Here is a 23,333-nt window from a genome sequence, read left to right as displayed (position 1 = left end):
CGACTACTTTACATCCTGATGGCTTAGCACAAAGTGTCTTTTTTTTTTTTCCCTCAATGGCAAACACAATTCAACTTGAGGGATTGTTTAGCTAGCAGGAAAGTCCTCAGTTGCAAGCAATTGTTCTTTTCGAAAGCACCCTGGCTGAATTACACAAGCACTTTACAAGTCGAGGTGTCAGGCCATGAGTGGGCGGAAAGCATCAGGGGCCGCGGTTAGCCCGGGGTCACATTTACGGGGGCTGCTGGGTAATTTAGCCCCAACGGCTAAAAAAGGCGCCGGCTTATCACCTTTGACTTGCGCGTGACATTGTTACTGGTGTGACAACGAGCAACCCAGTTTTTCACCTTCTATTATTCTTGCAATGTGACCTCGAGATGACTTTTTGAATAAAAAGGAAGAAAAGTGAAAGCTGTGCGGCGGCCAAACATGTTTTTTTCAAACTTTCAAACTTTGATCGAGTTTCATTTTAAAACGCCACTTTACAGAGCGGACGTGTGTACTGAAACGTTAAACTCCGCTTCGTTAAGGATTTGACACGGAGGCACTAATTCAAACTGAAACGCTATAAATGACGGATTTTGATTAATGACGGGTAACAGCACGAATGGTGTCGGAAACGTTTTACGTAAAGTTATGACACTATTTATGAGAACACACACACACTCACTGGCCTGCTCACCAACAAATTCCACGGCACACATCATGAATACTGATAAGCCTCATCTTATTCTGTGGTATGCTCAAAAGCTCCCCTCTCTGATCAAATAACCTTGAGCAAATTCTTTTCCTCAACCTTCATTTGAGCTCCTCACCGTAAACTTGGCGTGCATGCACGTGTGTGCGCCTAGAATCCAAATAACCGTTGGTGTGTTGTGATCCCCGAATCCTTTTTGTACAAATAGCTTTTTTTTTTTTTTGTCCCACTGCTCACAAGCCCGTCAATCAATAGCCTCCAATTACGAATATAATACACTCAATTGACTCGATGGGCAGCGGATAGATTGCAGTGTGGAAAACTATTACAGGGGTGCAGGGAAGCGAGCCCCTGGAGTTCTGTACGTGTGTGTGTGTGTTAGACAAGAGCTTGAATGGAAAGACGCAGTTAGGAATGATTTGTCTGCTTTTTTTTTTTTAAGGAGCATACATGCACGGTTTGTGAATGTCTATCATCACTATGCAATGAAGTCGCATCTTTTCCCGTGATGACCTTTTGTCAAAGGAAGACAAGCATGGAGAAAAAAAAAAGTGACACGGTGATAAAAAGCATGAGAGACAGGTGTAATATCCAGGATGCGCATGGAAGAAGATCTGAAGACATGCTTATTGGAACGTAAAAATATTCCATAAAGGAAAGCAGTGAGATTCTGTCTGCCTGTTTGTACGGTATGTTTACCCTCCATTAATATCGCCTTGGCATGCCGGAGGAATCGAACGTGGCGCCCAGATGGATTTCTGCTATTGATGTGTTTCTCCACACTAATGCCCATTTTGGAACACTGAGTCAAGGCCTTCTGTGTCAAGCTCATGAAATCTTCATCCAACGGGTTACGGATTGCATGAAAATCCACTAGCTTAATGCTAACACATAATGGGAAACACCATAGATGGGCTAAAGAACTGAACACAAATAGTGGCGCAAAACAGATAGACAAGATAACAATACAAACTGGCATATATTCTTTATCCTTTGCAAAGAAAATGAATATTAGAGGAGCCTACTGAGGAGCTCAGACGTGCATAGTATCTCAACTCAATTTTATAATGTCCCATAGACGCTCTGTAGCTCTCATTTTGTGCCTCGGGTTGAGGCCTTTGTATATTGAGCGGTCTTTACATTGACTTTACAGGCCTGGAGTCTTCTTTTATCAATATGTCAGACAGGCCACATTGCGTCGAAGCACTCACGAGTCCCATCAGAAATAAGTAATGTTGGAAAATATTTAATAAGATTTTTTATGATCAATAAAACATCAGAGAGGAGCTTTGATGTCAGTCAATTCAAGCCGTGTTTTGATCAGTATTCAGGAGATTGATGACCGGTTTGCTTGCTGCTTGTGCCCCTGCAGAGTTATGGGTCATGTTGATTTGGGCATGTCGAAAGTGTGTAGTAGTCGGCCATTTTTCTTTTTTTTAAATAAACCCACTAATGTAAAATTCATGCTCTGAGAGAACACTTGAGGTTTGCTCGTCCATATGGTGGTAGTGGTGGAACACCGGGACGACAAGACAAAAAGATGAAGATGGAAAATATTTAAGAAAAAAAACATGATCCCCTTTGGACACAGTGAAGAAGAGCAAAAAAAAAAAACCCTAAAGTGATGCTTTCATGCTTCAGTGACTTTATGATTCGAAGCAGCGCCGCAGCACAAGTTATGTCTCAGTGCTGGCATCTTGACCGAGTGCAAAAAAACGAAAAAAAAAAATGGACATACTGGAAACTGAAAGATTTTTTTAAAAATAAAACACAGTGGGGGAAAATATGACAAAAAAATGAGCTCATTAAAAAAAAGTCTATTAAAAACATATCAATGACATCACCAACTGCTCGACATTGCCGTTGACCACCAAATATTTTTTGTAGCACACTGACTGCTCCCCAACTTTATAGTTTGCTTTAATTTTAAACTTCCACACTCCATTCTGTTACCTGCCTTTCCGAGCATGCTTGTCCCAGAAGTGCCGGAGTGTGTGTTGAATGCAGACGATGGAGTGAAGCGGCGGAGGTGGCATGTCACGCTGTCGGCGTGCGCGTGGCCTCGTCACACTGACGGCGACGGTGTGCGGGGGCCGAGACGCGCCCTCTGGCCCTGCCCATCAATTATGGATGCCACCTAGTACAAAACACACACAGCGAGACACACAAAGGTAAGTCAGAGTGGACATCTGGAAAGAAAATAACACCCACAAAAAAAAAAGATTGCATTAACTCACATGCCACTTTATTAGGTACACTTGCAGTTCATATAAGGAAATTCCAATGCAGAGAAAGAAGCGACTGATCAAAATCTCATCACCTCTCCGATGTCTTTCTTCGCTCGGCTCACCTCTTGCTCTCTCCGCATTTTCGTTCCCTGCAAAAAGAGAACAAAAAATCGTCAAAGCATCGATCAAAAGGTTTTAACGGTGTGTTCTATTCATAGAAAGCCATTATTCACCTCGGCAGGCTGAAGCCTCAAAAGAGCCCGTAGGCGCCAAACTTTAATGTCGAGACCTCTTTATTTGGGTTTGAGATCTGAACAAAAAAAAAAAACCTCCGCCGTCACTTGCATATGCAAATATGTTACTTTTAAAGTCTCGCATGTGATGCTGCAATCTGTTAAGAGGTGTCATTTTCATTTGCACATATGTTATTTTCGTCGACATTAAATTACACACATTCATGCTACAGCTGGACATTTTTTTTTTTTTTAGCTGACAATGTATCCAAGCATCCTGACAGACCCCACAAAAAAAAAAAAAAATCACCCCCCAAAAAATCATATGCTACTTTATTAAGGCTGCACTTGTTCCATGTATAATATTTTATCTTCCTAACAAGAGTTTGGAATAAGTACAAGTCTTTTTTTTTTTTAAATTAAATGTAAGAAATGGCCTCCCAGTGGTGTCAGGAAATGCGGCGAAAGAACAGTCGCTGAAGCATATTATTTTAATGGCGAAACTGATGAGAGACTTTTACAGTGAGAAAGTTCAGCAAAAAAGAACGACAAAGTTGGTAAAAAAGTTACGAATCGGAAAGCCGATTCCGGAAGAGACGGTGGAGACAAATCACAGAAAATCACTTGCTGCTGTCTCCTTGTCTCCAACCCTGAGAGATGTGCAACCTCCTTTTTCTAATTTGTGGAAATAGAAAGATGCTGATCTGCTAAAACAAAAAAAATCGAAAAAAATAATGATGAGCGTGGGTGGTGACTTTTTTTTTGTGTTGCTCTTTTGACATTCCAAGTTTTGATCAAATTTCAGGGACATCAGAAGAATTCCACAAACTTAGCAACAGTAACTAAGGAGGCCCAAACTAATTATCTCACTCTTCCCCCATCAATCTCTCCATTTTGGAACGGAGGCTCTCACGGTGTTCATCATTTCTACCGAGCACTGATTCACTTCCCCGCGTCTCCCTTCTCCATCTATCTTAGCGGGCTTCCTCGGCCCCTCCCATCAGTCTCCATCAGGAATGACTTGTGCCACTTCACACATGTCTGTCCATGCATCTCTTTCTTATCCTCCTTCAGCTCCATCCATTTCTCTCGGGCTAAAGAGACAGGCGCGGCGGCGTTTAAACCCGACGCGCCGCCATTTATGAAAACAAAGCGACACATGCTGAATATGATGATCAAATACATCAAGCCTGATGAATTGTACACAGTAGACAAAACGCTTTTCTCCTTGGACTTCTTGATTTAATCATCAAGACGCATTTTTTGTTCGTCAGGAAGACGAATGACTCTTTCGTATGATGCATTCCGGAATTTGCGGAATAGAACGATGATGCAATCGCAAAATCGTACATAAATGCGAATCGGATCTTTACATCGAGCCTTTGTGGCAGCGAGACCCCCTAGCCGGTATAAATCGTGAATTATTCACATTCTCTCCCTCAGGAACATGTGTTTATATTTTAATACTCTCCATTCAGATCACACAACCGCCCTGACCCGCATAGCGGGGTCTGCTCCCCCAAGGCTGCCGAACCTCGCCGGAGCACATACAAAACACTTCCATGGATCAAGCACAAATACGCCACGACTAAAACGCATTCATTACGTTCGCTCAAAAAGTATTTGCGCAAAAAAACCCCGAGACAAATGTTGCCTTCAAAAAAAAAAAATCTATTAGCCGTGAACAGCCCGCTCACATTTGTGTGCTTGCTTCAGGGACCATGTCAGCAGCTGGAAATCATAAATAATATTCTTCGCCAGGTGGTTCAGTGGACAAAACATGCCGGAAGCTTCTCATTTTGTCATGACGAGGATGCTCATGACAGCTTTATCAAAGCCTCGTTGCGGAAAAGCTTTGGAAACAGTCAACACGTTGAATACTTCCAGAACAATGTACAAATACACACAAATGTAGTTTAGCACTTTTTTTTTTTTTTTTTAACGTGTGAGCTCTACTTAAACATGACGACCCGTTTCCAACTGCCAACAAGCCCAATTAGTGTCACCTCTTTTCTGCATCACGGCTCGCTTTCTTCCTCACCTATATAAAAAAAAAAAATCCCAACCTTTGCCCCCTCACACATTTTTTCCCTCTTTCTTAATTTTGATTCTTTCTCTTTCATCACAACTTGAACATCTCGCTCCCCAATGCACTTTTAATAAGCCTCTGTTCGGATCAATCCCTCCCAATCAATACTTAATATTAGAAAGAAGCGCCGGGCATTCTTTTTTTTTTTTTACTTGCACGAACTCCGACATATTGTCCAGATAGTTGCGCTCAACCTATTCACACCGAATCTAATGAAATATCGAATCGGCCTCAGCGACTCTCAACCCTCCACTGTACCGCCGTCCGCAATTGGTACATTTCTCCCGCAAGCGGCCTAATAATATTTGATCAGAGGCTCATTCTTCTTCATTTGTCTCATCGTATCGAAACAATGCGAGCTTCGCTTTGACTGAACATCCCTTCGGCTCCTCGGCAACCGAGTCGAGCTGCAAAATTGATATTCCGCCACGTGTGATGAATGAATCCAGGTCGACTAAAAGCATTTACATCCAATTGTGTGTATTTCTTTTTTCATGATGCTACTTTCAAAAGTGAAAAGATAAATCCAGCCTCTCCAGGAAGTCCCAGACCTCCCATTAAGCATGCATTATATGCTGAAGTGTACTGGTTGTAATGAGCGGCGAGCAGGAGCCAGATTTTAAGTATGTCTTACTTGGGCTGTATAATTTATCATGGTAGAAGCTTCAAGCTTTTTTTTTAATGGGCTCCACTCTCATTATCCAGTCTGTTTTCTTCTCGTGCCTTCCTAATGGAGAGACAAATAGATTCATACGAGATGGTAATTACGGCATTAAGCGGCGTCATTGGATATAACAAAACAGGCCGGAGTGACTTTGAGGGACACGAGCGGTGCGAGACCAACAGATTACGTCTCCACTTACTTAAAATCAGTTTTCTGTCTCGGTGGTGATGGATGAGGCCTTGGAGGAAGCCGAGAACCTGGACTAGGAACTGATGGCTGTCGGAAAAAATGAAAAGATGAAGTCCTAATGAGAGGACTTTACGGTACTTTTCCGGTGGCCCAAACGTGTTTGGCAACTCTCCACGAAATATTAGCATGGGCTATCTCCGCCAGGAGGAGCTCATGAATAAACAACAGAGTTATTTGTATAGGCCTCCCCGTGGAGTCCTTCCACGATTTCGCTGTTGTACTAACTAGCTCTGCTGCGGGAACATGACAGTATCGCCACAACACATGTTCTTAAGTGATTAAAATTCATTCTGCCCTTGTAGGCTCGGCTTATCGAAGTCTTTTTTTTTCCTAGCCGCGTTGATGGTCACTAGGGGCGACTGCGAATAGAAGATAAAAACTGTCGCCATTGAGCCGGCACGCATCGATCCTTGCGAATACCGCGGAATGTTTATCAGCGGATTCTCCGTATCAGTTTTGTTCTCCTTATCTGAATGCTATTGTTGGAAGACTGCGGTTATTAGCTTTTCCCGGAAGACGACGGAAGAACGAGACGGTTTTCCTTGATGTAAAGATTCATGTTTTATGCCAAAGTGCTCCGTAATTGAATCAAAAATTTTAGCACCCCGGATTGCCAGTTAAAGTCACGGCGATTTCCGAGAAGGTGATTAATCTTTTACAGTGCGGAAATATCCTGTTTTATTTTACAAGTGAGAAAGGAAACTTAAAATTGCTTTCAACATAAGTCCCGGTCCACAGGTGAGTGAAATATAGGTATTGATTTCCAGTCTCATTATCGCTGGAGAGATAAACTTTGAGGTGGAGCTCCTCTAAATTCTAAATACTTAAAACCCCTCCAATGTACTTGACCTTGCAAACTTTCCAAGTAAAGTTTCACGTCGGCTCCCGGCTCTGAGAGCTAATGAGGATTTGTCGAGGGACTCGCATCTGCTATATATTGGGGGAGGAGGGCTTGTTGTGAAATTAAAAGGTCATTCTCGCTGGATGACTAACCCCGATACCTACCCCCCCCCCCCCCATCTCACCCTTCGATAGCCGACTGGGAAATCAAACGCCATTAGACCAGAGAGGTGTCCTTTATCATGGCAGTCATTATCATCCCAATCATCACCCCGGCCACGGAGTATCATTTAGTCTTCCCATTTAGCTTCTCGCCAGCCGCGTGTCAAAGAGACCCACCGGTGACAATGTGTCCGGCAATTTTGGGGGCTCGGGGGAATTATACGGAGAGGAAAGCAATTAGCAGCACTGATCGGGATGAAGATTCAAAGTCTGTACAGTTATAGACCGGGGAGATACTGTAGGAGATGGAGTGCGGAATGACTTATTAATACGGCTAATGAGGCCAACGGAATTAGCTCGAGATGTAGCGACCGGCTGAGTTGGAAAGTGGACGCCCTTATGTTTCCTTTGCCACCCAGCAGGGGGCGGGATCCAGCGGTGAGTTTAATGAGCGACTCTTGGCGGGTTAGGTGGTCGACCTCTGGTTTTCCCGAGAGAGAAGCAAAGTGTCCTTCAGACAGACCTTGAAATTCTAATTGCTCCCCTCACTAAGGAGGGTTTTTTTTGGTTTTCCAAATGGAGAAATTGAGATTTACGGCCTGACTGATGTTTGTGTGACCCCTGAGACTGCTCAGGTCGCTCAGTCGGCACCTTCAATCCAATATTAAAATGGAAGAGCAATTCTCCTTGCAAGGGTACTCTAGGGGAGAACGACATCGGTGCGGGAAAGTGGACATGAGCCAAAAGCGGGGAAACCCGTAGCGAAAACGCCAGCTTTAATCAGAGGCTCCTTTTGATCCGAGATAACAAGCTATCAAGCGGCAACCAATTCTTGACAAAAAAAAAGATGGAAAAGGAAAATGAAAGAGGGAGGGAGGTCAACAAAGAGCAGCTGATCCAATGTGGGTGTTATGAGGCAGTTGGGGTAGAGAAAAGTGACGGAAAGGGAAATTACAATTTCTATTTTACAGGTAAATAAGACGTTTTATTTTTAATGAATTACGCAAATTTTATCACAAAGTCATGCACTTTAAAAAAAATACCTCAATTAATTATTTATTGGTTCAACAAAACAGTATTTTGTTGCATAACAGTTTTTGTGTTTACCTGACAGGCATAGAATTGAGCAGGGAGTTTTTCCATGTGGGGAGGGGCGAGCAAGAAGAGTGTAAAGGGGTGGGGGAGGTATATTACAGTCAGTATAAAAATGGAAAAGGAAAGCAGAAGTGGTTCACAGGGGAGAAGATTGCAGGTTCTTCTGTTAACATTTTACAATGTAATCACAGGGAGGCGGGGAGAGGGAGGGGGGGAGGCGATGGGGGAGGGTGTGTTGCAGGGGCTACACGTGGCTCAAACTAATTTCCTCATTTCAAAACATACATTTAAAAATAAAACAAGTCCCCGAAGCCCCTGTTTCCCTTCATCAAAATATTAATCACCTTCAGATTATTCATCACTAAAAATATACATAGCTTGTAAAAAAACTTTTTGAGATTTTTGCAGGCCTCGCTACGACTGCAAAGACCACGGAAAAAAAAACCAAAAAAAAGAAAAGATACACAGCAATAAGCCGCTGCTTGTTGTGTACATGAAAAAGACTCAGAGGAATCGAGCGCAAACTCCTTAGCTTCCATACATCCAGACAAAACAAATTTTTATCTGAAGGTAGAAAGGCTTTGATTCATCCCAGAATATTTATTTCTTCTTATTTATTTTTGTTTTGTATGAATAAAAATGTGTTCAAAAAGGAGAGGACAAATGTTCTGGTGAAAACAAGACAATACAATTCACTCAAAATAACATCAAGGTTGGCATGTTATTATGAGAACATCTCTAGATATTTCCCAGCATCGATGAGAAAAGTTTGGCCAAGTTTTTCTTTTCATCTTTGTAGAAGTTTTTGTAACGGTTTTGAGCTCTTCTCTTTCTTTGTCATATGCTAATTAGATTAGGAGTTCAACAGGGCACCCTATTAAGTCCCATTCCAAATCTCCCAAAATAAGATGATCAGCAATTGGTCATCCATCAACTAGCTATTCAATTTTGCTCCTGTACGCATAAATGGCTATTTGCGTTGCCTCTTCGTATTTCATGCATGTTTTATCGTGAGTGAACAACCGCTTGCTCGACGTTGCTGTTCTATTGCTATGCATCCGCTTCATTAGGGCTCTTCGGCTTCCTCAGGGTGAGCCGTGCCTTCCTAAACATCAATTATTAAGATGTGCTCAGATTGCTGATTTAAAGAAGCGTACTGAAAAGCACTCCCCCGCCTTGGCTATTAAGTTGTTTTCTTAAGGTGCAACGTGAGATTGAGTCATAGACAATCATCACACTGAACTGCATTATTGTTTTATTTCTTCAACGGCTTCTTTACTCGCCAGAAGCTATAATAGCTTCTCTTTTTTAATTAAAGATACCGAAGCGTTTGATCGAATATTCCGTCTCAAGTCCAACAGATTTCGGAGATACTTGCTCAAACCGGACTCTGTATTTCTGTTTATGCTCTTTAATCGCCTGCGCTTTAAAGAAAAAAAAAATCTTTAGATGCTTGAGATGAGGAATGAAAAGCAGACAGACAGACGGCGAGTCTGCTTTATAGGATGCTGATCATTAAGCTTGTGAAGGAATGAAAGCAAGGACGCAGACGTGAAGAAGAAAAACAAAAAAAAAATTCATTGTTGAGCTCCGGGCGGCAGACAAGGGGTCACCGCTATCCCGCGCGCTAATTGTAACATTCCACAACCTTCCGTTATCGCAAACAAGGAGAACATTCATTGCTCCATAAACAAAAACAAGATGGAGGGAAGAGGAGCTACAAACAAATCACCTTCATTCGTTCCCTTTCTCGGGTTTGTCTAAGCGGGGATGTCATTTAATACAAAGAAAGAAAAGGTGTTCCACAGGGCACCTTTCTGAGTCTGATTTTATTTTTAGCTCCCCTCAGTCAAGGTGACTTTTACTCTGAAATTCCCTCGCTGGAGTTGACAATTCCCTCCGAGGATCACAAGATGAGTGTTATTATGCAAGGGAGAGTACATGTTCTCAGTGTCATCATTATTTTTTAATGACACTTGAAGGACATTGAAAAATAACACCCTCGGAATGACGCTTTTGATTACGGATCATTTTCGAACTCGGACTATTTCAGTATGAAGGAAAAAGGTGGGGGCGGGGTGAGGGGGGGTTATATAGTATCAATTTATGTATGTCTGGTCTGCTACGCTAGCTTTATTCTATCAGATCAGAGCCCGGTCTTTTCAATCTGCATGCAAATAGCATCTTTTTGGGATTGCTACAACACCAGCTTTAGATTTATGTGCCTAAGGCGCAGGTGAGCCGCCCACAAAAACACAGCAAATAATTACATTATAATGCCAGAAAGCCAGTTGAGGGATTTTTTACCAGACAGTTTTAAAGCTGTGCATGATATTAATTACAAGTTTTGTGGTTATGGTGGATTTTTGGGATGAATTGTGTCATACTGTAAAAAGTAGAGAGGAGTTTTAAAATACCTGTTTGCACAATCAGCAAAATGAAGGATAAGTATTGGAGCCAATGTTCTTCCGCTTCGACTAATCATTCAAAATGTCATCTTCAAATATGAATTATTAAGAGTTTAATATGTGCTCTCCGTAATGGGCTTTGGTTCCTCGTTGCCGGAAAGTCATTCCAAATCTATATTTACCACCATGTATTTAAAGCTGATAAAATCTCCATTTAAAAAAAGAAAAAAAGATGGAAGGATTGTTTCACGTCTTGTGTCATTTTCTGAGCGACATTTTTTTTTTGTTGCTTTTTTTGTTTGCAGACACTAACAAGCAACCCTGACGGCTGGCGTCCCTCAGCGAGCCGCCGAGGTGAGACGCACAAAGAAAACGACGACGAGGGGTGGGCTGCTAAGACTTTTACAAAAGACTCCTTGATATTGCTCCATGTTTTGTAGAACAGCTACTTTGAAAAGCTTTCTCAGGAGATACAACCAAAAGCCCGCCGTAATCCTCCCTCACCGTGGCTGGATCGCTGCTACGGCCTTAAAACGAGATAATCTCCCTCCGTGTCTTCATTCCAATCTCGTCCGACTTTAAAGACTCTATCGACGCCACCATTTTTTTTTTTTTGCTGAGGTGTTTTTTCAGAATTATATAATTCACTACTCTGACTGACTTTCCAAAAATCCAATTGCCCTCCGATCAAAATGTCATAAAATGAATAAAAGCAAATTCTTAGCAATACAATATTAGTCCTTGTACATTCATTTCAATTCAAGTCAGGACACGATTGCAAAACGGAAAGGTCAAGGGCCAGTGGAAGATTGCAAAGCTGCCGTAATGACACCACAAGAAACAACGGCAACGCTTCGCCACAAGCAGACTGAATTAATGAGCAGACCTTGACATCGTTTATTCACCATTTCACCAACAAAGCCTTTCAGCCTACTGGGGCTTTAAAAAAAAGATGTTCGTCTCAAAGCTGAATCCTCAGTTTGCATTTTAAACTCATTCCAAGGCTGCATCCAAATGATAATCAAGCTCCTTGTCTCTTTTGGGATTTTAAAAATTTCCGCTGAATAAAGATGATCAAACTGTAATATTATTATTATTAAACTGGAATGTTCTTTGTGTGGTTGAAACCATATTAAACAATTTTAGTGGCATAAAAATACAACAATTACAAGGCAGCTTTGATGGAAAGCATCAGCTAGGATGATCAAGCATGCTAACCAGTGTGCTGTGACAGCCATTTTGATTGAATAACACACACTCGCACACTAGCTGTCCATAGTCGCTAATGAGAAGCCAAAAGGGGCTCTCGCTCAGCAGCCAATTATCCCGTCCCTTCGGAGGAACGGTGTGTGCGTATGTTTCAAGCCACACCGGTTTCCTCCATACTAATACGGCGACAACAAGCGTCTGATTTGCATAATCGTTCGGCTTCACTTGTGTCCATGAAATGTGTCCCGGACACTCTTCAAGCAGATGTTCACAGCTAATGCAAAGTGAAGGCTTCTTTTTATTTATTTTTTAAGTGGCTTGTTGTGGATATTACGTCATAGGTTCAGCAAAGCTCCTGAAATCCAAGGTTTTAAAACAAAGGCACACCATTTTTTTTTCCAATCATTTATATCATCAGAATGTTTTTTTTTTTTATTAATCTTATTATTCTTGATCCCGTTGATACTTTATATGTGTGTTTGCGCTTTCCAAAACCTCTTACGAGACACAAAAGAAACACCCTCCCATCCTCTCTGTTTGGTTCCTCATCCACTTAAGCTCATTTCGCCAAAGCATGGTGAGAACTGTCAACTTGACAAGTCTGAACGGTAATTTGCATGAATGAGGCTGTCAGTGAATGTGTGTGAGCGTGCACGTGTGTGTGTGTTGTTAGTGTTCGAAAAGGCTGCTTGCCTGCTAGGCAGCACTTCACATTAATGCTCTCCTCCCTACTAAATTGCATGCAGCTGAATCATTATCATACTCAAAGGGCAATTTAGTGGCAACATAAAGACTCCACTCCAGCAGAAGTACAGTAACAATGTTTCCACTAGCGAGCGTTTCGTGAGCTTGTCAATAAGAGTTAAAGGACTCCAGAAGAGCAGATGATTCTCGGGGCTCTGCCCTGACCCTCGTGACTCGGCGCCGTGCAAAGTGTTGCCGAGAGAGCCGTCACAAGCCATCCGTCGACGTGTGTGGACACGCAGCCCAAAAATGGCAACTTGCGTTGTTGTGAATACAAAATGCCCGCCGGTGCACGCGTGTGTGTAAAAGTGTGGAAAGTCGTCGGTATTCCGAGGCACCCCCGGGCATTCCGTGGCTATAGCGATCCCATCGCGTTTGCGTCCGCCCGGGGGCTCGCCGCACGCTGATGCTCCTTTTAACCAACGTCCATTCCGTGTTTTGAACCTGTGCTGATGCGTCCGACCCGTTTATTTATTTTTTTTATGGGGTGCTGGAAGATTTAAAACGCACCAAAAAAATCTGGATACATAGCTTTATATTGTGATTTCTCATTTTGCCTTCAGTGGTAAGGAACCAAAGAATCTTCCATCCCGTGATGTCAGGGAGATGTACAAGCAACACGCGGCGGCGTCTAACAGCCGAGTATAATTTCATAGTCGAGCCATAAAGCACATGAGCGGCGCGCCGTCCACAAGGGGAATAAAAACTCGTAAACTACGCCTGCTTTATTCGCCGATACGGGAAGATGTCGCCTCCAACGCTTTCCCTTAGGCCGCTGTCAACTTTCGTATTCAATGCCGGGATGCAGCCGAGAGGTCAAAGGTGTCTCAAATGTCTTTTTGACCCTGTTTATTTCTGGGTGCTGATGCAAAGCGGGCGAGACAGGCGTAGCAAAAACTTTCACCCGTCTTCATTCTGGCACGATAGTACAAATTGGGAAAAGCTACTGTGTTAGCACTAAAGCTCCTCCCCGACAAAAAAAAAAAACAAGATAAAGGTTTCACTCAAATGCCCTCCATCAGCTTTTAATCTCCCGCATTGTGCTCCTCCTTCCACCCGAGACAGAAAAATGTAAAGGAGACAAATGACTCGGGCTACGGCGGCGGAAAATGACCATTCCCAGACATATTACATCACGTGCGCATATATTTATTGTGGGGAGGAAAATGAAATTTCCGGCGTGTTTTGCACCAGAGGAAGACAAATAACAGCTCGCACTGACATTTGCTCCGGATGCTTTGACATTCCATACGGTGCGGGACATCCGTAATCGATCGACAAAGAGAGGATTACGACTCAAAGGTAATGAAAGTCTGTTGCCGTCAACAAAGTTCCACGCCGCCTTTATGACGTGTCAGCGCTTTACGGCCGATTCCTGGCTATCGACGTTACACACGTGCCTATCCTGTCATTAAGATGAAACTGCAATATAAAGCTATAATGTGGAGCATGTATAACTTGATAAATGACTCCATAAAAATTCTTCATTTCTCGCTGAGCAAGCGAAAGTAAATTTTCTTCTTCGGTGATTAATTGGAGTCCGATAACGATTATCCCGCCTCAGCACAATCGGAACGTAGCTCATCTGAACTTCCTGATTGTTCTAATCTTTCAGCACAGGTGGCAAAAAAAAAATGTTGCTTGCTTGGATGAAATTAAAAGACGTTTTGAAGATACGGCCAGCTTGAAGTGGAAGAACCACTTGACATTGCGCCTCTGACACTCGTCACGCTCGTCGCCGTCACTTTGTTGACATCTGTCACCTTGGCTTTCTCGTCTTCCCGCCCACACTTTTCCGAGTCCGCCCCCCGCCGCAACAAACCCAGCGCCGAGTGACCACTTCCGAAGCATCTCTGCCACTTAGCTCCCTCATCACTCACACGCTTCACAGCGCTCTGTGCAACCCCCTTCAAGAGGTCGGCGGGATGAAAAGATGGGGGGGAAAAACAAGACCACGTGTCTGCACAAAAACGAAAAATTCTCCCAGCGTCAAAAAACATCTTTGTCTGCACCCGTTGACTTTGAAACCTCTGCAACGTGTGCAAATAAAAAAAAAAAAGTCCGTACCTTGCATTGTCTGCACAGAAAAGAATCCTCTGCTGCACTACAGTAAGCGGTTGCCATGACAACCGTAAAGATTTAAGCTCTCAGTTTGGTGAAGTCAAACGGAATGTTTTGAACAAATTTTGGACGGTGTTGGTCGTAACAAAACACACACACACGATAAGATAGCTCACTTTGCGTCTCAACTCAAAGGGAAGATTACTCAATTGCCGTCGTAAACGTGCCCAAATGAATTGTTCATTAGCGGCGTAAAACATGGCGGCGGCGGTGGCGGCCCGCGATCATTAGGGCCTGCCTTTGCTTGATTAATCACGTAATCGCTCAGACGAGCTCGGATCGTGGAAGGGCGTGATCTGCCAGAGGAGCCATCGTATTTGTTTTTGCGACGATGTTGTGCTTGTTTCCAAAAATTAATTAGCCGCTACGAAAAATCCCTACTGCTGAGATGGAATTTTTTTTTTTTTTAATCCTTACGTTGCTTTTCTGTCTTCTTACCATCCGCCTCGACTGTCGCAGGTGTTTGTCTTGCTGCACAAAAGCAGCTCTTGATTGACGCCTCGAGCTTGTCAATACAATCACAAAGCCTTGGTCTCCATCAACACGCCTTGTCAGCAAACAAAAGCGCTACAAGTTACACAAGCGACAGGAAGCCTTTGCCCACGCCAAACTTTTTAACAGATTTTTCCTTTCCCAAACAACAACGGGGAAGAAAAAACTGTCAACACAGTCTGACATTGTCTTTGTGTATTTACACGAGCGACGTCTTTTCCTGTCGGAGCGAAAACTCCCTGCTGTGGCCTAATGATGCGGGATGATGACAGGTTGGGGTACATCGTGGCGAACCGTTCAATCAATCTGTGGTAAAAAAAACAACTCATCCTATTTTGTTTCTTGCTCAGATTATTTATAAGAAATTGAAAAAAATAATTCACGATTAATCGAGAAATTATTATTTTTCTGAGCAAGAAAGAAAGAAAAACTCTTCCGACACAGCGTGAATTATCTTTTGGAGGGTTTTCATTTGCAAAGCTCCCCGCTGCGGCCTAATGATGGTGGCCGATGATAGATTTGGCAAATGGCATCTTTTTGGAGTAAAAATAGACCTTTGACGCTTATCAGTTGTTGCCGTTTCGTCAAGGAGCGGCGGGAAGGTCAAAGCTGGGCGTATTTGCAGCTACACGAGCGGAAAGCGAGACTTGATCTGCTCGGCTTCACGGGCCGTCATGCGAGTCGAACAAATAGCTTGTGATTAATGTATTCACTTTGAAGCAAAAGCAACTTCCTGCGAGCAATTGCGCGAGAGACGAGTAATCGCCTGCGACACGCCACGGACAAACGCACATCACCCGGAAACGTTTTTCCCTCCTGTCATTTTCCCTCGTCCGATCTCCGACCGACAAATAAAGACCACCCCGAAACAGGCTGATTAGAATTGGAACTAATTGGCGTCGAGTCTTGATGTTGATTCGTCGACAAACTGACGTTGGGTGGCGGCGGTGCAAATGAGCCGCGGCGAAAATACGAAGCGTCAAAACTGTTTTTCTATTTCGCAGCAATTCCAGAAAGTTCCCTAATTAGCCCTGTCGAGGTGGTTAATAAATCAAAAGCTAGACCCGCCCCCCCCTCCCTCATTTGTGGCTATACTATGAATAAATGATGAAGTGTGAGACTGACAGAGCAATTATTAGCTTTCTTAAACATCGTTTACACACCAAACAGGCTCTACATAATGCATGGAGCTATTTTGAACGCTACGGATCAAAAGCAAGCTCGAGCCGAGTGGTGCAACTATTCCACCGACTCCAAGTCAAATAAACAAACGAAAAAATTGCACGTAAAGACGTACCTCAGGGGACCGACTAAATGCCACCACTTATGAATAAAAATTGCATGGGATCAATTAAGAATATTATTAAATCTCAGCGATGATTAAAATACTCATATTGCGCAAGAGCCTGGAGCGAGATTGTGAGTTCAGAGATTTCAAGTCATGAGCTTGACCGCCGGCTCAAGTCGGGCATCCAATATCACGAGGAAGATTACAGCGCCGCTTTCAATTTTCTATTTCTGAGAAGAGTCACCGACGACGGTGATGATTTTATCCGTCTAACAAGACGAGGTCAAATTGAAGGACAGAGACGAACGGCGCCGAGCCAAAAGAAGTAACGTGGCCCCCGGTGACTCGGCGTCTCGTCTCCAAAAGGTTGCCTTATTTATTGTGCTTTGGTTTTTACGGCATCCCGTGTTTGCGCGCCAACGTCATTACTTTGCAGCAGGCTGTGACAAACAAATCACGCTTGCATGGGGGAGGGAGGGGGGGGTATGTCGAGCAAATGCGGAGAGTCGACGTGGACAGGAAAAGGAAAACACTGCATGTACAGTTGTCTTTTCAAATATTGATGCGAGTGCTCTGCGGGGTAAAATATTGATGGATAATGCGGAGAGTACACAAAGTACATGTGTGAACACAAATATTCAAAAATCCTGTGATTAAGCTAACCACATAATACACACATCACAAAAAAAAGTTTACACACACCAGCTGCTGTGTGTCTTCTTACACTTGCAGCAGAAAGAAGACAAAAAAATCTTTCTCTCTGCTCACAGAACCTCAAAGCAATCGGCCGTGATGCATTGGCAAATGTCAAACAAGGATTAATGGATTAATAAACTTGCTAACTATCTCCCCTCAATAGTTTTTTTTTTTTTTTTGGAACTTTTGTCTTCTCTCCAGCGTCTTCCCTCTCATTGGCCGCACTAATAGGGCACGCGGAGGGAGTCGAGGATGTTAAGAAGCAATCTCGCAGGGAAAAAAAAAAAAACTCTGCAGAATTTAATCTCTCTGTCCCTTTTTCTGTCTCTATCTGACAGCCTCGCTTTCCATGTGTGTGTGTGTGTGTGTCCGGGTTATTGGGCCTTCCATTAAAGCGCCTTCAGTGTAATCAGCGGAGAATTATGGGCGCCTGGGGCAAGACTACTCTGTAAACCTTTTGCCAGGTCGGCACGGCGACGCTACTTCCACCCGCTACGTTTATTGAGATTTATAACCCTATCTGCTTTTTTTTTTTTTTTCCTTCTCGCATTTAACTATTAATTTTTGACACTTTGCGGCGTCCAATTAAAAATACAATAGTGTTGAGAAATGAGAACGGATGAGGCGACCTGCTAAAAAATTCATATTCAGGTTTGTTGTGGGATGAAAAATCGTACTGATGTGACGTCGAAGTGAGTGAGTTATCCCTTCCGTGAATTCTATTAGCAGCACAGCTTGCTTAGAAAAGGTCAGGCTTAATTTCCACAGGGAGGGGTAATTACCAGGGATTTTCCGCTTCTTTCTCGGCCTCCTGACCACAACCGGGCAACTCTCGACTAATCAGTATTTCAATCTCGGAGACATTTTATGTATCGCATCCCAGGACCCGCGAAAGGAGAAAATGATAGACTGCAGTTTGAGGAACTCGTGCCTTAACTCGACTCACCCGCGGGGAAATTAACCGTGGCGAAACAGCATTACATGAATTACTGAAGTAATCCTGCTCTGACACTGCCCTAATCTGGACTGGGACTAGCTGGATCAAATTGCAGCCTGCGTATTTTTAAAAGAGGGGGAAAGACGACAGACAGGTGGATGATGAAGATGGCGACGTTAGCGTGGTTTTACTCGACAGAGGACTTTGCCTAAGCGGGCGGAACGGCTTCTCCGCACATCCCCCGAACAAAAGCCTCTCGGTATTCCGAGCGGGATCGTCTGAGGGAGCGCAATGTTTGCCGTTGTCAGAAGGTGTTAATCCTCAAATAGCCACTATCGCTAAAGCTGAGTGACATGGGGATATTAAAAGCGTGCGCTCGGAATCCATAAAACCAGACAGGAGATATTTCCAGGATAGACGCCTGCCGTCGGAATCGGAATGTTTTGACTTGAGCAATATCCATTGGCGTTTGACATACAAACAAAACAGCCATTTTGTTTTGCACTTTTCGAAGTAACGGAATAAATTGGAGGGGCGGCAAACAATAAAATAAAGTTCACCGAGTTAGACTTGATTGCCGTGGTTCCTTTCCAAATCTGTTTTAAGGTCTCTGAACCATCATTACGATGACATTTGCTCACAGTCGTCTCCTCGCGTTGCTCAGCAACACCCAAAGGGAGTCGCACCGAGAGTTTCTCTTTATGAATTTAAAACATCCCGCACGGGCTCCTTGGAGAATTTCACCGAGTTGCCGATTCAAAGTGAATTCGGTGGGAGGGAAGATTGGAGTTGATAAGGACACGGTAGGGCTGCGGGGTTTGGTTTACAAAAGCAGGATGGCTTTCACTTTTTCTCCTGCACAGGGAGGGGAGGGGCTTCCATATGAGCAGAAGACAATCCGTTAACGCCGACTTTACTACTCCACAGTTACTGCATATAGAATCATAAACGACTAGCTGGAGAATACAACTTGGACTCCCGCTGACCTTTTTTTTACTTTCCCCAAACCCTTCGGAGCCTGCCGGCGGCAGCCGTGCAAAGTCATCACAAACGGTACAAGCTCAATTTCGGATTTGAGTTTGACACTACCAACATCATTTGGTAACTTTTCCGACAGCAGGTGTCAGCGACTTCAAAGAGCGCCGCCGAAGCCGCCGTTAAAAAGGTCCCAAGTGAGAAAGGCAGAAGCCAATTACAGCAGGAACAGGTACGACTTCAAGGGGGGGGATTCCGGAATACACTTCTCTGAGTCGGGTGAATCATTTCCAGACCGTCGTGGAATTCATCGCTCAAGAACTTACCCCGGGAGAGAATAGAAAGCAACCGGCGGGGTCATTAAGAAAAGAACCATTTGGCGCTAATGTGTTAGCAAATGGCTCGTGACCTCCATCTTGGTATTTAACATTTAAATGTACGCCGTGACTCACGACAGTCATTTAGAGGAGCCAACGGCTGCAGAGTTTTTCTATGCCAACGCGAGGGCGGACTCGGAGGTCCAATTGGCAAGAATGACTTGTTAGAATAAAGGTCATACATTTGTGAGGGTTGAGTGTGAAATAGGATTACGGCGCCACGTTACAAGACGACTTTTGCCGGCTCCTCTTTCACGACAACAGAATATTTTTGCCGTTCAAATGAGCTGTCAAACGGATATCGAAAAAAGAAGCGTGTCAACCCGATTAACTCGAAAATATCGTCAGAGCCGCACACACAGCTGCAATTTGGACGGAGAGTATTTCAAAGTGATTACGCTCAATAAAACTCATTTTTAATCAAATGGATGTCATTAAACCGTCCGGCGTGCCGTCATCCTTTCCCAGCGGTAAACTCGATGAACTGATGGTGCTGAATTCTGTCGAATCGACCGAACCAACTACCGAAACTAACTAGTTGCAAGTGAGTCCACCGCACTTGGCATTCTCCACTCTTCTTCATCCCGAATTGTAAACAAGATTAACATGACCTGGCCTCCGATGCACTACAAGCAAATGACATCATCCGGCGAGGATGTTTTCACTTGCCGATCACCCCCACTCCTCCTCCTCCCTCCATCTTAATATGGCTTGTTTAATGATGGAGCATCTACAATGTGTTCCTCCAGGCATGACTGCGAGTAATGGAGCCTCCAGTCACTAGTGTTTATCTTTGCGGACAGTTGATGGCTCTCCGATGTGTCATTATGCTAACTAAGCATAGCGAGGCCGCCGGCTGTGTGGTGTTGGCAAGTGTGTGTGTGTGGAGGGGGGGGGGGGTATACAGTACTTGCAAAACACTGGGCTGTAAATAAATACACACCACAGTGACTAAAAGCATTATGTCAATTTACACTCAGCAGGCCACAACATTAGGGACACCTGCACAATTACATTCCTGCAATGGCGGCCAATAAAAAAAAAAATAAATAAATAAATAAAAAATCACATTTGTATGGATCGACTGGAATCCCATCTGTTGTGGTTTATAAAGCGCCGTCATGACAAACAGATCCCAGTAGATGGCGACAGAGGAATGCCAGCACCTTTAAAAGTTGAGATAAGACGTGTGTTTCTAATAATTTGAATGACAATGCGCTATTTTTTTCCATGTGCTTTGACCTACTGTAAAAGAACCGGTTGGGGTATCCCGTGGCAACAGAGGAGTGGCTGGTGTGTGTGTGTGTCCTTGCGAGTCCGTATACTGTATGTGGAAATTGATGTGCTTTTAACAGCGGGTATTTTTGCAAAGGTGCACGTGTGTGTGTGTGCGAAAAATGAGCTGGTCATTTATCAGTGCCTGAGCGTCCAAGGTTAAAGACCATCCATCTTTCCGCCTTCCACCGCCAAGGCTGACACTCAAGGTGTTTGTACGACTTAATGTTCTCCTCTGCAGGATTTTTAGAAAGGTGGGGGGGATTGTGTGCACGCTAGGTGATGCAAATATTCCTCTTTGTTTACTTGGCTGACTTTCAAAGATCCGTTTCATTTGAATTTGGCAAGAAAAGCACATGAGGATCGTGAAGAGGACGAAGCTTGCCAAGGTTAGGAAGTTGCTTAACTGCAGATTATTTGAATTAATGCGTTTTTATGTATAAATGTTACGAACAATCTAAGATGCTCTTTTTTTTTACAAAACTTTTTCCGCCAGTTTTTTTTTTTCTTTTCCAAGCGCTTTTCGGCGATGACCTGAGATGAATACACGCTTGGCCCGCATGTGCTTCTGTGCGAGCGGTTGAGTGGGTGCTTACAGTTTGGGGCCTTTCTCTTTCTCCCGCACTAAAAGGTCAGCTGTCAGACGTATCGAGCAGCGCTAAAGGTGAAAGAAATGAAAAATATGTTAAATGATGAAGTGCCGGGCGACGCCTTTTCGTTTGCGACACCCGGCGGAGTGGGAGGCAAAATCTGGACGTTGCTCCAATTTTAATTAAACTAAAAAGATAAACTAAAAAATAAATAAAATATTCAAATTTAATATATTTGAGCATCCGGGAAAAAAAAAATCTGGTAGAGAAGTTTATATTGTGCATTATTATTTTTTTTTATTCCAAACCAATTATTAACAGATATTTTCTCCACGACAAGAAGTCAATACGCCTCTCCCCTCCACCTCCCCACTTCAGTTATGAGTCAATATATTTCTCGCCAGTTCTGGGGATCAAAGCGCCAATCCTGCTTCTCTAACCTTTAGATCCTGCTTGGCCTTTTGCGAGAAGACTGACAGGAGCCGAGCTGTCTTGAATATGTGGAGGGCAGCTGCGGGATTTACGATTGATATTATTTCTTTTTTTTTACAAGGGTTTCAAGGATGACGATTCTATTCTTCCATCCAGTTAATGGCGTCTCACTTTAAAAGTTTCTTAAGGGGGGTATTTCAATTTAACCATAGTCACTAAATGCAACTCTCCAGACAAGCTTCTTCTGATTAAAATGCTAAAAAAACAAATTGGATCATATCTGTCATTTTTGTTTTTATTTCTCGCATCATCCTCAATGACTCAAGGGAATGATTACAGTTTTTATTGCAGCATTATTTTGGTGAAAAGCAACATTTGATGACACCCCATGAATTAAAACGTCTATCAAATGAGCGTCTTTGTCTACATGTTCATCTCAGCACAATGCCGTGATGCCTTCACTGTCACGGAAAAATTAGACACACATCCCCGGTTCTTGAAAGGGAATTGATTCCACTCTGTGTGAGCCACCATGTTATCAGTAAAAGCAGCAAAGGCTTTTTTTTTTTTTTCCCCGCCACTATAAAGTAGCTCAAGTTTCGCTGGACTTCAATTAGCCAACTTTAGTGTGCATTGTAAGCCCACTGCACGGTTAACTAACTCTGCGGTCTCGCTCCCGAGCGAAGCCAAATTGCCTGGCTGGTGCCAAGCGACAAAATGAAATTCTTTTGTGGATTCACTTTCCCAACACTTCACTGAACAAGCGTTATTTGCACAAAGTATGCAGTGTTGCTAAGAAATTAGCAAACAAGAACTTGTCAGCTCGTTAGGCTCTGGCGGATTATCTTGGTCTTCAGCCGGTTGAAGGCGGAAAGCTCCTCTGGCATCTGGCACGGACGCCGGAGAACAGAACACACCGAAAGCGACGGTGAGTGTGCCGGCTTCCCGCGGTGTGTTCGTGTATCGGCTGCCAAGCTGGATTCTTTGCGGAGAACGGCTTGCCAGTCTTCATCACCTGCCTCGCCACTTCATCTTGGACGCCAGCTGCGTCTTGGCGTGCGACTCATTCCAGCGCAACTCTTCTCTCCCACGTATTTGATGAAAGCAAATGTTCCATTTAGCCGCGTCGGGTTTTGGAAGTTCCTGGCTTTGCTCACGCCCACCTGGGTTTGTTCTAACCTCCGGCATGAAGGGGATAATTCTTATTTACTCGGCCTGTTTGATTTGATCATATTTAGCTTGACTCAAAGTCAAGCATCCGAGAGATTCAACTCAAGGAGTCGAAGCCAATACGATTTAAACACCACCGCTTGTACCATTTATCATTTCTACTTTTACCCTTGCTCAAGGAGACTTCAGATGAATATTGTCATCTCAAATATGAAGAACCAAATTTAGGATTTTCCATCCTGAACTGGATTCTGAGTAAAAATCCACCTGACAACTGATAAGACCATTAGTCTTGTAGGCCGGCGGATTGGGCCAGGTACCAGGGTCCAGGACAGAGGGCTTGTCTCCTGGAGATTAATGAC

The 23,333-nt window shown here is 43.6% G+C and overlaps 1 long non-coding RNA gene across 9 annotated transcripts in view; it reads right to left on the bottom strand.

Annotated features, from left to right (window-relative positions):
* Positions 1–1,934: 1,934 nt before the first annotated feature.
* LOC148379999 (uncharacterized) overlaps positions 1,935–23,333 on the bottom strand; it is a 49,008-nt gene continuing 27,609 nt past the window's right edge. Inside the window, exons 5-8 of one of the 9 annotated variants that reach the window (XR_015855054.1) lie at positions 21,376–21,437; positions 2,935–3,074; positions 2,651–2,834; positions 1,935–2,063 (exon numbers count right to left, since the gene is read on the bottom strand). This is a non-coding gene — a long non-coding RNA (uncharacterized LOC148379999). Of the gene's footprint in view, positions 2,064–2,650; positions 2,835–2,934; positions 3,075–3,158; positions 3,236–5,891; positions 5,975–6,110; positions 6,188–21,375; positions 21,438–23,333 lie in introns of those variants that run through there. The other 8 variants (XR_015855059.1, XR_015855057.1, XR_015855060.1 and 5 more) reach the window with 8 other exon arrangements.

This window comes from Syngnathus floridae, chromosome 21 (genome assembly GCF_059516105.1).
Source record: "Syngnathus floridae isolate MCC-2025c chromosome 21, RoL_Sflo_1.0, whole genome shotgun sequence".
Lineage (NCBI taxonomy): Eukaryota > Metazoa > Chordata > Actinopteri > Syngnathiformes > Syngnathidae > Syngnathus > Syngnathus floridae.
Note: the sequence above shows the minus strand (reverse complement) of the source record. Positions and strands in the feature narration are given on the sequence as shown.